Consider the following 15,472-nt stretch of genomic DNA (forward strand, 5'->3'; position numbering starts at 1 on the left):
AAGTTTGCAATTAAGTGCATGGTAATATAAGAAAATGCTTTGTTAATGCGGATTGTCAGAATTATATTCCTGTATGCAGTATAATTTTATGTGCTTTCATTTCTCTGACCAAAGAGTATCCAAAGAATATTACAAATTTAATATTGAAGCAAACAAAGATGACAAAGGAAGTGAAATAATGACATGCTTCTCTTTATGTTTAAAGCTATGTGCCTCTATATTTACTCCTTTATTTACTCCAAACCACTCAGAACTTCTATTGTAATGACTTCTCAGTCAGTCTTCGATTTTTCAGGCAGCTCTTGCTCTTCTGGCCTTGTAGTGCTACATCCTGGTCCTATTGGGGTAATTTCACTATTTTGCATCTCTAGCAGGGAGCCACCCTTGCCAGGACTGCATACTGGAAACATGGGAGTGAACGATCAGAAAATCATAGGCTACATGGCCTAGAAAATTGGGCCATGTAGCGGCCATTTTTCAGGTGCTGCATGGCCTCCTAAGTCCCCAAAATGGCAGGCAGGAAGCGCACGCACACTTCCGAATGGAAATGGGCCACCCGTCATATTAGGTTCGGACAAACAAGAAGTGCCTTTAACACATGCCTGAAACAAATAAAGGATCTAACGCCCGTTTGAGGTCCCCAAGATTACTTTGCTCTGAGGGTAACCAACCTTACAGAACACCTGTAAGAAAATATGGTGGAAAGAGGGTTTGACAAGGCGAAACCCGAAAAGAACCCACCAAAAATTTTCACCAGTGAACTTAGTAGTCACTGAGGCCGCCCACCCTGAGGCCACTCTGCTGCATGTACATGCTACAGGTCATCATCATGGGCAGTCCCTCGGAATCGAGGAAGACTTGCTTCCACTCTTAATATGAGTTCTTAGGTGGCTGTACAGTCCAATACGAGAACCACAATCTTTGGCACAGGTGAGACAGCTAAGTCCTTGAGGGAAGGGGTGGGTGGGGCTGGTTTGCTGCACGCTCTTTCCGCTTCCTGCGCTTGATTTCTGTATGCTCTTGGTGACGAGACTCGAGGAGCTCAGCGCCCTCCCGGATGCACTTCCTCCACTTAGGGCGGTCTTTGGCCAGGGACTCCCAGGTGACAGTGGGGATGTTGCACTTTATCAGGGAGGCTTTGAGGGTGTCCTTGTAACGTTTCCTCTGCCCACCTTTGGCTCGTTTGCCGTGAAGGAGTTCCGAGTAGAGCGCTTGCTTTGGGAATCTTGTGTCTGGCATGCAAACTATGTGGCCTGCCCAGCGGAGCTGATTAAGTGTGGTCAGTGCTTCAATGCTGGGGATTTTGGCCTGGTCGAGGATGCTAGCGTTGGTGCGTCTGTTCTCCCAGGGGATTTGTATGATCTTGCGGAGTCATCGTTGGTGGTATTTCTCCAGCGACTTGAGGTGTCTACTGTACATGGTCCTTGTCACTGAGCCATACAGGAGGGCGGTTATTACTACAACCCTGTTGACCATGAGTTTCGAGGACCTGGTCTTCGAACACTCTTTTCTTCAATTGGTCGAAGGCTGCACTGGTGCACTGGAGGTGGCATTGGATCTCGTCGTCAATGCCTGCTCTTGTTGATACAAGTAGGTGGTAGGTGTGTCTTGCTTGATTTCACTATTTTCCTTTGTTTCTGCCTCTGTACTAGCACCAGGAAACACCATTACAAATGTGATGTTGAGAAGGCCTGTAGGATGCCCCAGAGGCAGTATAGTAGAGTGGAGTCCATAGCATCAAGAGATGCTTCAAACCCAGAAGTCTTTTACAGACTGAGAATGGCGATACATTTATGACAGTTTTTAGGCATTTTTGTAGCCTTGAGAGAAAAGCATAACAATGTGTTTTATTGCTGAAATCCTGCCCCAACAAACTATAACCAGAAATTTACTTCCAGTTCACTTCACCATTTCCATCTAACCTGAACCCACCCACCATGCCTAAATTGTCTATGTCTGTGACCAGACGATCCATAATTAACATCTCTAACCAGATGTTGGGAATCAATGTCACCATAAAAGTGGTGGTGGGATCAGCACAGTGGATAGAGGAGGCCATTATTGGAGAACTTTACTGCATCTTTCTGTAGATTTATTTGGACAGTGATTTTTGATTGCTTGGGTTCAGGAGCTTCACTAAAACGTTCTCCTACCATTTACAGTGTGTTGCGGGTAAATGTCACCTTTAGAGTGGGGAGATGGATTTCCCCATGGGAATCTCTCGCTTCTTGTATTACAAGGCAACCACTTATTTGCAACTACCTCATGGATTACCTCTCCGTGAGTAATTTCTTCACTTGAAGACTCATTCCTTTCGTTTCTGCCTGTCACTTCTTAGTCATCTCCCTGTTCAGCTTATGCAAAGGCTAGGCTGAGGTGAGTTTTAAACCTTTCAAAGGCTGTAGGAGTTTCTGTCTCTGTGTTTTGCCACTTCATTTTTATTGTCTACATCACTTTAAATTTCTCATGGTTGCAATTTTCAACTCCCATCATTTGTGTGTTCCCTGCACTCGTGTAAATGAGCACTTACATAAATCTTGAGTCTATTCTGGAGGAAATTGACTTACACTGGTAGCCAAAAATCAGCTCCAAAATCTTGGGGCCCACATTTCAACTCAAGGAAAATGTATTTTCTTCCTTGAAAACTAAACCAAGCACTTTATTAAATAAAAACAGAAAATGCTAGAAATACTCAGCAGGTAAGAACGCACCTGTGGAGTGTTTCAGGTCGATGATCTTTCATCAGAACTGGAAAAAATTAGAGATATAACAGGTATTAAGCAAGTGCAGAGGCAGGGAAAGAGAATAGGGAATGGAAGGGAAGGGATTTCCAGCATCCTCAGTATTTTGATGTTGCAAGCACATTATTATCTGTCCATACCTTTAGCTAATTTATTGAGTTACTGTTGCCAAGTCATTATTATTGCAGGGAAGAATAATAATATTGCTTTTTCAAGTGGATTACAGGGTTATTTACTGAGTGATTGTCTAAAGTGAGCTTTCCTCCCTCTCCATGATGTTTAGTGAAGTAGAAGAGAAGTTCTTTTAAAGGTCCTTTGCTGTGCTTTACTTGGGCCATTTGCTTTGTCGTTATCATAACCGAGAACAACGCAAGCAGCTTTCAACCTTGAAACTTTTTTGTTTGCTCAACCATTGGTGGCCGTGCCTTCAGCTGCCTCGGCCCTAAGCTCTGGAACTCCCTCCCTAAACCTCTCTACCTCTCTTTCCTCCTTTAAGACACTCCTTAAAACTTATCTCTTTAATCAAGCTTTGGTCATCTGCTGTAATTTCTTCTTCTGTGGCTCGGTGTCAAATTTATCTGCTTTATCTTATATCACTACTGTGAAGCGCCTGGCGACGTTTTGCTACGTTAAAGGCGCTGTATAAATAAAAGTTGTTGTTGTGTACATTGGAACCAGCATAAGGAAAACGTGTGCTGTTGCACACAAAATATTTCAAAAGAATTGAGAAACCAGGAAATAGTTTGATATATAAATGATTACATCTGTGACTTTTATACCCCAATGGCATATGGTAGAATACTTTATAAGGTAAATTACTTTCGCTCTGAGTTTTAAAATATGTTGTTAATACAGGGTTTACTAATGTGTTCATTCATAAAGTTCAAAGTTTGTTCTTTGGGGAATTATCCTTTCGATATTCTACACCTTGGGCACTTGTTAAAACTGTAGCTATGCCAGCCTATTGCAGTCCAGTTCTGAATTAGTCACAAGAACATCTTGCAGTATGGATAGAGTATGAACAGGACAAGATTAGTTGTGATTCCCTAAATATTGAACCATTCATTTTCATGGGTGCAATAAGATGACAGAGCCAGAGAAAGTGATCATTCTTCTACAGGACACACCCAGCAAACTTTGACATGGCTGAGCAGAACTCCAGGCTATATTTCCTTCTTTTTTCCCCAAAAAGGCCCATTATGTAATGTATGTATGCTTGGGGTTACTAGCCATCAGAGGGCGCCACTGTTGGAGGTCATTGGGCTGTATGCACGTGTGCGGATCAGATATATAAAGGAAGCCACCATGTAATTCGGGCACTTTGGGGCCGAATAAAGTTGAGCCAGGTTTGTACCTGAGTGAGTATACAGTACTCAGTCTATTGAGTTATTACATACATAACATTTGGCGACGAGGTAACTCAAGAACCTTCGCTTGCAAAATGAGCACCATATGAATTCTGGAGAGATTCGTGGAGGGAGAGGACTGATCAGATTTTATCGATCGCCTGGACCAGTACTTTGTATCCAACAAAATGGAGGAAGCTACTGACACAGTTAGGCACAGGGCGGTTTTCCTCACTGTTTGAGGTCCGAAAATCTATGGCCTCATAAAGAATCTCCTCTTGCCTGCACGTCCAGCGGGCAAGGACTATGAGGAATTGTGTGCTCTGGTACGTGACCATCTCAAACCAAACGAAGGCATCATCATCTCACGCTATCTATTCTATACGTATGTTCGTTCTGAGGGCCAGGATGTGTTGGAATTCGTCGCCGACCGAAGACATGTTGCTGGGCCATGTAAGTTCGAAGACATGCGTTGGAAGACATGCTGTGAGATTTCTTGGTAATAGGAATCAACCACGAGGTGATCCTCTGGAAGTTATTGGCTGCAGAGACGCTGGATTTGAGCAAGGCCATCGCAATGCCCAGGCATGCATGATGAGGGATGATAATTTAAGGTAGCTCCACGGCAAGTATTGTAAACAAGATTGTGTCATCGTATGGCAGAGCTGCTTATGGCAGGACCTACACAATTACATATGAGAAACCTGTAGCTGCTCAAAGTCCGCCAATGGGTATGAATCCGATTTCACCCTGTTGGCATTGTGGGGGCAATCATCGGCATCATCAGTGTCATTTTAAACAGTACATCTGTAAAGGCTGTTCGAAAGTGGGACATCTTCAGCGAATGTGTCCACAACTGAGCAAGCGTGCTGCAACTCAACACGTGGATGATGACCAGTCCAGAGCGGACCTGGATATGCAACCAGAGATACCCGAGGAGGAAGTGTATGGACTGTATTCGTTCCTGACAAAGAGCCAACCGACAATGGTTAAAGTGAAACTAAATGGCGTGCTGGTATCGATGGAATTGGACATGGGTGCGAGTCAGTCGATAATGAGCCAAAGGATTTGAAAAGCTGTGGGACACTAAAACTGTGAAGCCTAAGCTGAGTCCCGTCAATGCCAAGTTGCATACTTACACCAAAGAATGGCAGTCAAGATGTCGTATGATGATGTGGTTCATGATCTACCGTTGTGGATCATTCGAGGAAATGCTCCAATACTGTTCGGCAGGAATTGGCTCAAAAATCGAATGAAATTGGAATGATATCAAAGCGTTGTCATCGGTGGATGACACTTCGAGTACTCAAGTGCTGAGCAAGTTTCCCTCGCTGTTTGAACCGGGCATCGGCAATTTCACGGGAGTCAAAGTGCAGATTCACCTGGACTTGGGTGCAAGACCCATCCATCACAAAGCTTGGGGGATGATGAGGGAGAAGGTCGAAATTGAGCTGGACATACTCCAACGTGAGGGGGTCATATCACCGTTCGAATTTAACGAATGGGTCATTCCCATTGTTCCTGTGTTGAAGAGTGATGGCAGTGTCAGGATTTGCTGAGACTATAAGGTCACGATCAACCAATTTTCGAAACAGGATCAGTACCCGTTACTGAAGACTGATGACCTGTTTGCAACGCTAACAGGTGGAAAGTCATTCACTAAACTGGATCTGACTTCAGGCTATATGACACAGGAGTTCATTGACACGTCAAAGAAACTTATATGCATCATAAAGGACTGTTTATCTACAACAGGTGTCCCTTTGGAATTCGCTCGGCTGCAGCCATATTTCAGAGGAACACAGAGAGTCTACTGAAGTCCGTCCCTAGAACCGTCGTATTTTAAGATGACATTCTGGTTACAGGTGCCAAATACCTGAACAACCTTGAAGAGGTTGTACATCATCTGGACAAAGTGGGATTCAGGCTGAAACGTTCGAAGTATGTCTTCCTGGCACCAGAAGTTGAATTTCTGTGGAGGAAGATTGCTGCTGATGTCATCAGGCCTACGGACTCGAAAACCAAGACCATCAAAAATGCACCCAGGCCTCAGAATGTGACGGAGCTGTGTTCGTTCCTTGGTCTACTCAACTACTTCGGTAATTTCTTACCCAGATTGAGAACTTTATTAGAGCCACTGCACATGCTGCTCAGACAATTGGGTTTGGGGTGTGTCTCAAGATTGAGCTTTCGAGAAAGCTACAAATCTGCTTTACTCTAACAAGTTGCTGGTACATTATGATCCGTGTAAGCGTCTAGCATTGGCCTGTGATGCTTCATCATATGGGGCTGGCTGTGTGCTCCAACAAGCTAATGAGTCAGGTAAACTACAACCTGTTGCGTATGCTTCGAAAAGTTTGTCAAAGGCAGAAAAAGCCTATAGTATGGTAGAAAAAGAAGCTTTAGCCTGCGTTAAAAAGATGCATCAGTACCTGTTTGGTCGTCGTTTTGAACTCAAAATGGATCACAAGCCACTTATTTCATTGTTTTCAGAAAACAAAGGTATCAATACAAATGCATCGTCCCGCATCCAGTGGTGGGCGCTGACATTATCTGCCTATGATTATGTCATTCGCCATAGACCTGGCACCGAGAATTGTGCAGATGCTCTGAACCATCAGTCTTTGCCTACACCAGTGATGGAGACGCCACAACCTGCAGATCTACTATTAGTTAAGGATGCTTTTGAGAGTGAAGGAACCCCTGTCACTGCTCAACAAGTTAGGACCTGGACCAGATAGGACCTGATGTTATCGGTTGTAAAACGTTGGTTCCTTAGTGGTGATTGGTCTGCTATACCTATGGAAATGTGTGATCAGCCAAACCTTCCTTACAACCGTCGCAAAGACGAGCTATCCATTTAGTCAGATTGTTTACTGTGGGGTAATCGTGTTGTTATGCCTAAGAAAGGCAGAGAGAAATTTATATGTGATCCAAACAGCACTCATCCTGGTATTGTCATGCTGAAAGCCATCGCCAGGACTCACGTATGGTGGCCTGGAATTGACTCTGATTTGGAATCATGTGTGCATCAGTGCAACACTTGCATGCAGCTAAGCAAAGTACCAGCGGAATCTCCGCTGAGTCTGTGGTCGTGGCCATCCAAACCATGGTCGAGGAGCCACATTGACTTTGCAGGTCCTTTCCTGGGTAAGATGTTTTTTGTTGTGGTGGATGCATATTCCAAGTGGATACAATGTATAATCATGTCATCCAGTAAATCCAAGTTACCATTGGGAGCCTTTGTGTCATGTTTGCTACTCATTGTCTGCCTGACATCATTGTGAGCGACAACGGATCTTGCTTCACCAATCTGGAGTTTCAAGAGTTCATGAAACTCAATGGTATTAAACATGTGAGGTCAGCACCATTCAAACCTGCTTCTAATGGTCAAGCAGAGCGTGCTGTCCAAACAATCAAGCAGAGTATGAAAGTGTAACTCAGGGTTCACTGCAGACTCGCTTGTCATGCATATTGCTTAGTTACAGGACAAGACCCCACACACTTACCGGGTGAACTATTGATGAAGAGAGGTCTCAAGACCAAGCTCTCTCTCATCCATCCTGACTTGTAAGATCATGTTGAAAACAGACATCAAAATCAGCAGTGGTATCATGAGCGTGCTGCTGTGTCACGCGACATCTCTGTTAACGATCCTGTATATGTGCTAAATTATGGTCAAGGTCCCAACTGGGTCGCCGGTACTGTTACGGCCAAGGAGAGTAACAGAGTGTTTATTGTCAGGCTCAAGAATGGGCAAACATGCAGGAAACATGTTGATCAGATAAAGCTGCGGCACACGGATGAACTGGAACAAGTTGAGGAAGATACGATCAGTGACCAACTGTCGAGGAAATATTTAGCTTAAATTAACTCAGGCGGAGACTTTCAGAAGTGCACTTCGAGAGAATTTATTTTAAAAAGCAAGATATATCTCGGAGAGCCTGCTTGGACCGTACCAAGGCAAAACTCTGTCGTACAAGCAAATTGCACTTATCTTTATACAGAAATTGAATACAGAAATAGAAAAAGAATCTTATTCATTAGTCCCGCGAGTACAAAGGTCGTCTCGGGAGGTACACACTCTATCTGTCCTTGCATAGTTTCTCTCTGTTCACAGTCTGATAAGCAAAGTCAAAAGGAGACTCCCTTTTAATACCAGATGGTCACCTAATTGCATTTCTAAGTTTCAAGGCTAAAAAGCGTGGCTATTTTTCCAGTCTTATTATTTCTTTAAGCATAGCAAAAAACAGAATTTAACCCTTCCCTCTAAATTAAGCCAGGTGTTCATAGATTCTTTCTTCCACAATTCCCTCCTTGTTGATCTTTTTATTTTTTAGATCAACACAATTTCCTGTATTCTCTTCTTGAGCAAAAGGGGGTGTATACCCTTCAGGATTGAGTCGCATTTGGAGATATTCGTCTTCATCAACCTTTTCCTCTAAGCGACTTAACCTTCCTTTCATCTATATACCTTTTCTTTCTATTTCGGAGAGCAGGCCTATTACTTGACAAATTAAATTTTTTAATTTTATCCACATTCCGCAAAGGATTATTAATAATACAAGCATAACCACACCTACGATTACTATGGGGTGTATAGCAAGCTTCAGTACTGCTGTAATCCTTCATCCCAGGCATTTCTGATCTTTATATCTTCCCCTACCAGTCCCCCGACGGCCTGGATTTTATTTTGTAGGGTCTCGATATCCATGGAGTTCAATGCTCCTATTCCTGCTCCCACTCCACCTAACACAGTCCCTAATACATCCCGTTTCTTTCTTTGGGGTCTTTCTTTTTCAAAAGATACCTTAACACTGGTTGTGTGGCAACCATCTTCTTTCTTTGGGGGATATTTAATTCGTATTGTTAGATTTAATACACCTGGGGATCTTACCACTGGGATGCAAGTGGTCAGTATCCTTTTTAGATGTCCCGGGTCCCGGTCTTCTGGGTGGTCGGATTCTTTTACTGACCATTTTACCACAAATGGGTCTCCTCCATTCACCGGGGTGTTATTCATGCACAACATCCGCTGCCCTTCTACCATACTTGTAAAAGAATAACTACCTTTTCCCCTGTCCGGCCCTCCTATGTACCCCCATCTCTTGTTTTTCCCTGTGCTCAGGGTACACTTCATCCACACATCGGCCTGGTATTCTATGAACAACCGATACCCTTTCCCCAATATAAACTGGAATTCCCCTCTTTCTTCCTTCATTCCACATGCCTCACATCGTGCCGTAAAATTCCCTACTTTACAACTTTGGCCTACTGGGCATATAAAATTGCCTTGCTGCCTTATACTATTACTTCTTTCCCATACCATATTTTTCCTTCTTTTAGGACTTCTTCCTCCTGCTGGGAGTTCCCTGTCGCTAAAATGATCAGTATACCTAACGTCCATTTATAATTTTTCCAAGAGTCCCTTCCCATCTTCCCTTTCTTGTTTGTTTCTATACCACTCTTGAAATAAGTTGTTACAATAACACGTCCACACGATAGTAACAGTGACCCAAATAATAAAGGCCCAAACTGGCACGCAAATGAGCTCTGACATCCATCCGTGAATTTTGGGCAATATTTTCAAGTCCAAATATTTAATACAAGAGCAGGTACAATTCTTCAGCTAAAAGATGGCTGTTTTCTTAGTCGGGCGACCGTAGTACGTCCTGGTTCAATGCCTTTTCCTTCGGCTGTAATTCGTCAGGGAAATAATATTTACAGCGGGTTGCATGCACCCAGTTCGGGTGCTTTTCCAACTTCAAAGCGGTTCGTGTTGTGAGAATTATCTGATACGGTCCTTTCCACCTAGGAGAAAAGGATTCTTTATTTAATGTTTTTACTAACACTTGATCTCCAGGTCTGAAAGGGTGCATATTTCCTTCCGACGGGGGCACCTGTGTCTGCTTTATTTGTTCATGCAGACTTCTTGCTATTTCACACATGGCCTGAGCATACTTTAGTGATTTTTCATCATTCCAAATTAATGCTATTTTTTCATCTGACAGTAGTGGTTTTACGCCAGTAGGCATTGGTCTTCCCAATAAGGCTTCATGTGGTGTCAAATCAGTGTTTCGGTTTTTCTGGTTTCTCATTGTATACAATACTAATGGTAAGGCTTCTGGCCACTTCAGTCCAGTCTCCTGACATACCTTGGTAAGAGTAGATTTTATTATCCCATTTACTCTTTCTACCATTCCCGAGGACTGTGGCTGATATGGTATATGTAACTTCCACTGGAACCCGAACGCTTCTGCAAGGTTTTGCACTATTTTTCCGGTGAAGTGGGTTCCCCTGTCAATGTTGATTCCCATAGGTATCCCATATCTTGGTACTATTTCTTTAAATAGAATTTTTACTTCTGTTCGGGCATTTTCAAAGGGCATACTTGGTTGGGGTAGATGATCATATCCAGCAGGTGTTTTACCTCTGTTATTTTGTTGACAAATTTGGCATGTTCTAGCAACTTTCTCAATTACTACTGTTATTCCTGGTGCATACCACTGTGCATTAATAGCATGTATCATCCCTCCTTTGCCCATGTGAGCCTGACCGTGTGCTAGGCGAGGCAGGGGCAAAAATAGAGATCTAGGGCAAACAGTTCGCCCATCAGGGTGATACCAAATGTCGTATTTTTAAAAAACAACCCTGGTTTTCCCAAGTTCTTCCTTCCTGCATGGTAACTTGTTGTTGGGCTGTTTTAAGTTGTTGGATGTCAAGTACCTGTGGAGGGGAAACTGAGACTGCTTGAAGGCAGTCTGCCTGTGCCGAAGCGGCCTGTTTGGCTGCTTCGTCAGCCCTCCTATTTCCTACTGATACTTCATCCTCACCGGTTGTGTGAGCTGCACATTTGATAACGGCTACCTTACTTGGCAACTGAATGGCGTCTAATAGATTAAGCACCAGTTGAGAGTGCTTAATATGCTTTCCACCAGAGGTGATAAAGCCTCTGTTTTTCCACAGTTGTCCAAAATCATGGACCACACCGAATTCATATCTAGAATCAGTATAGATATTAGCAGTATGATCTTTAGCTATTATACAAGCTCTAGTGAGGGCAAACAATTCAGCAGCCTGAGCCGAGGTTCCAGGAGGCAGGGCGAATGCTTCAACAGTTTTGTAGGGATTTACAATAGCATAGCCTGCCAAAAACAAATCATCCGACGGCCTATGTGATGATCCATCCGTATAGAGAATAAGATCAGGATTGTCCATGGGCTCTGTGAGCAAATCGGGTCTTGGTAAGGTGGCTACTTCCACCGTTAACAGACAATCATGCTGGTCTGGATCCTCTACTTCTTTAGTAGGAAGAAAGGTGGCTGGGTTCACTACCGGTGCACGTCGAAAGGTATAGTTAGGGTGTGACAGCAGTAATACTTCATAACCTGTTCTTCGAGACGCTGTAAAGTGTTGTGTGGCAGCTGAATTCAAAAGTAATAACACAGCATGGGCTGTAATGACAGTACATGGATGATCCAAAACAATAGATACCGACTTCTCCACCATGACCGCAGTAGCAGCTACAGCACGTAGACATGCTAGCATTCCCCTTACTACTGGAGGCAGCAAAACCGAATAATAAGCAACTGGTCTATTTCCCCCACCATGTTCTTGGGTTAGTACTGCTGTTGCAAATACTGCGGGGCTTTCGGTGTATCCTTGGGGCAACCTGGTCCATGTGTACTGCTGCTTCTTGTGGGTGAAAGCAAACAGATACTGACTTTCTTGATTTAACGGGATAGAGTAAAAAGCTGAAAACAGGTCTATCACAGTAAAGACAGTTGCTGTTGGTGGTATAGCAGATAGTATAATGTTGGTGTCCGGTATCACAGGGGTGATAGGACTACTATCTTATTAATAGCTCTCAGATCTTGCACAAATCTCCATTCATTCGGCCTATTAACCTTTGGTATCGGAGTGTTACATGGGCTCTGTGTCTTTTCTAAAACTCCTTGTTCCAACAATGCAGAAATAACTGGCTCTATCCCATTTTCTGCCTCTGGAGGCAGTCTGTACTGCCTAATGCTTGGTAACACGCCGTTCTTTATCAATTGTACCCGATGGGGTACTGCAGAATGTACTTGCCCAACATGATTCTTATGCTTTGCCCAAAGTTCAGAAGATACTTGATTCAATGCCATTGGCAGCTTAGGGCTTGGTTGTTCCGGGGGTTGCTGTTTTTCAAAAGTGGAGGCATGATTTTTACCTTTCCACTGGAGAATCCCCCTGTTGTGGGTGATAAAGTCTATCTGAACATTTAGCAATTTTATTACTGCCCAAGGTTGATAGCCGTGTTGCTGTTTTTCTCTTTCTATTCCTACAATCATCGGACCCATATCTTTAGGTTTCGCTGGCGGTTTTACAGCCAAGGTCAGATGAGGTGTCGAGTTCGCTTCTCTAAACCGCTGTTGCTGTAAGGGTGTCAAATCAATGGCTACCCCCAATCCTTCTGGTCCAAAATAAATGCGGGGCGTAGCTTCTACTATTTCTTCTCTATTTAAAAAGGATTGTACCAAACACTGGTAAGTTTCAGCTTTTTGACGAGTGTACCAGGCTGTACAGTGAAGCTGAACTGCCTCAAAGCTTGTCAAAATTACATACATCAATTCTTCAGTATTAGAGTCAAATTTAGTTTTTAAGTTTTGTATAACTTCATGTATCAAGGGGGAATAGTAGTTGCCAATCAATTGCCAACAATAGAGGGCAGCCTTTTCTTTGTTATCCTCCCTTTTCTCTTTTTTAATCCCATTAAAGAACTGATGAATATTATTTGGAGGGAGCTCCATGTACATTCCTTCCTTTGTGCAATAAATTGTGGCTCCTAGTTTGCACAAAGTCTGTCTTCCCAATAAAGGGAGAGGTGTTGTTTTAGAGACTATCAAAGTCTCATCATTAACTGATTGTCCTTCAATTATCAATTTGGTAGGTTCAGATAAAAATTCTTTCATGGGGATACCGGCCACACCCATACTTAAGACGGTGGTGTTGCTTACAGGTAATCCCACAGAGGATGGTACAGAAGACATAGTAGCACCGGTATCCACCAGGGATTTCACATAAGTGTCTCCTACTTTTACTACTGCCAGAGGGTTTTCTTCTATGTCTGCCGATAAGCGGAGGGCTGCCGCCTGTACAACTAAGCCTCCGGGGCATCCCTATGCTGATTATTCTGTGCCTGTCCTCGTCCCTTTTGCTGATTTACTGACCTGCTGTTTTAGCCATATTTTCCTTATAGGTAAATAGTCCCTCTCTATCCATGTTAGCCAGTACTGTAACTGTCTCTTTCCAACTTTTTCCTTGCCAGTCCAAAACCCTTATTTTGTATGTTCTTGCTTGTTGTGGCAACATACAATTTAACAAGGTTTGCACTGCCAAAGGTTCATTTTGATCCATTGGTATTCCTGCATGCTCGTCCCAACTATTTTTCCATCTGCCTGCAAAATCTATTCTTCTGCTTTCTGCAAGCAGCGGGTGACTTCCCCGATATCTCCATGCTTTTTAGCTCCCTTTAATAAATGGTACAGGTTTGCTCAAGCCAGTTGTGAAAGGCTACTGGCTTCTTAACAGGATTAGGGGCAGCTGATATCATATCCCGAGCTTCTCCCGGTGTCCAGGGCTTTAGGACAGCCGTTGTTCTGATCATTACACGGGGGCTTGTGTCGTGGGGGTAGTGGAGGAATCGGCCTGTCTTATCCAGCTGAGCGGCCACTATTTCTATAATCTCCTGCCAATCATCCGGCTTGGTGGTTGGAAGACGGGGGTATAAGCCGACAGGGGAAGCGGTCAAAACCGGGGCACTCGGGGGGGCTGTAAGAGGGAGGGGGCTTCTCCTTACCCTACTCCTCTTTCTTTTTATTTTTAGGGGCTGGTGCCTCTTTGCCACCTTTGTCCATTTTTTAAAACAATTCTCCATATAATCTTTATCCCAACTGGGGTCCCCTGTCCCATTTTTGGTGGTCTGTCTCCATTCCTCAATTAAGGACAATTTAAAACTTCCTCCATATGGCCAATCCCCATCAGACCAACCGTACAAATCGCTACTAAACGTTACCGCGTATCTGTCGTCTCCTGTTTCTTTAATTACAGTGTCCACCGGCGAGCCGGGCGGCACAATGGGATCTCCTACCTTCTCTCGTTGCTTTACTACCTTACGGATTCTTTTCTCAGTCTTAGGATGTACTTTTATTCTTTCAGTTGAGAGGTGGTCCTTCTTTCCTTTTCTAGGAGCTGGGCGCGAGCGCCCTGCTCGACTAGAGCCGTTTCCCATTCTTCCGGGTGCTACGTCTCGCGATCTTTTCTGAAATGAGAGTTAGGACAATCCTACAAAATATACAGTAATTTACAAAGCGCTCACCGGTGTTCTCTTTTCTGCTCAGCTCGGGGTCTCCTTTTGCCTTTTTGTTATTTTAGCTTCTTAGCGGTAGCTACCTTATGCCTCACCCTCTAGGGGATCTCAGCGGCCCGTCCCCCTTTCAGCTAGGACGGCCTAGGCACCTTCCTCCTTTCAGCTAGGAAGGTCCTTAAAATTCCTCTTTTCTCTTTAAAAGTTAAATTTAGTTCTTTTGGATCTCGTTTTTTTTTTTAGAGATCCTGCCGGACTACGCCAGAATCTGTCGAGGAAATATTTAGCTTAAATTAACTCAGGCGGAGACTTTCAGAAGTGCACTTCGAGAGAATTTATTTTAAAAAGCAAGATATATCTCGGAGAGCCTGCTTGGACCGTACCAAGGCAAAACTCTGTCGTACAAGCAAATTGCACTTATCTTTATACAGAAATTGAATACAGAAATAGAAAAAGAATCTTATTCATTAGTCCCGCGAGTACAAAGGTCGTCTCGGGAGGTACACACTCTATCTGTCCTTGCATAGTTTCTCTCTGTTCACAGTCTGATAAGCAAAGTCAAAAGGAGACTCCCTTTTAATACCAGATGGTCACCTAATTGCATCTCTAAGTTTCAAGGCTAAAAAGCGTGGCTATTTTTCTAGTCTTATTATTTCTTTAAGCATAGCAAAAAACAGAATTTAACCCTTCCCTCTAAATTAAGCCAGGTGTTCATAGATTCTTTCTTCCACACCAACCAACCTATATTCAGTCATCAGAGGACTCCGACATCATCAATGAATCTGGACTTTCAATCTCTGACAAGGTCATTGCCACTCCCATCAGATTGGCTGCCTAGCCTCCAGTCATAACTGACTCAGAACGCTCGCTCAGAACTGGAGTTGAACTGAGACGATCAATTCGTGAGCGGAAAGCCCCGGACCGTCTTAACTTGTGCAAAGACTGATACTAAGATGTTGTCATGTATGTATGCTTGGGGTTACTAGCCACCAGAGGGCGCCACTGTCGGAGGTCATTGGGCTGTACGCATGTGTGTGCGG

The 15,472-nt window shown here is 43.7% G+C and overlaps 1 long non-coding RNA gene across 1 annotated transcript; it reads right to left on the minus strand.

Moving 5' to 3' along the window:
* Positions 1-7,984: 7,984 nt before the first annotated feature.
* On the minus strand, positions 7,985-15,135 carry LOC139280132 (uncharacterized). Its single transcript, XR_011596628.1, has 2 exons — positions 14,445-15,135; positions 7,985-9,898 (listed from the first exon to the last, which is right to left on the minus strand). It is a non-coding gene; the product is annotated as an uncharacterized lncRNA (long non-coding RNA).
* Positions 15,136-15,472: the final 337 nt, after the last annotated feature.

This window comes from Pristiophorus japonicus, chromosome 14 (genome assembly GCF_044704955.1).
Source record: "Pristiophorus japonicus isolate sPriJap1 chromosome 14, sPriJap1.hap1, whole genome shotgun sequence".
Classification (NCBI taxonomy): Eukaryota; Metazoa; Chordata; class Chondrichthyes; family Pristiophoridae; genus Pristiophorus; species Pristiophorus japonicus.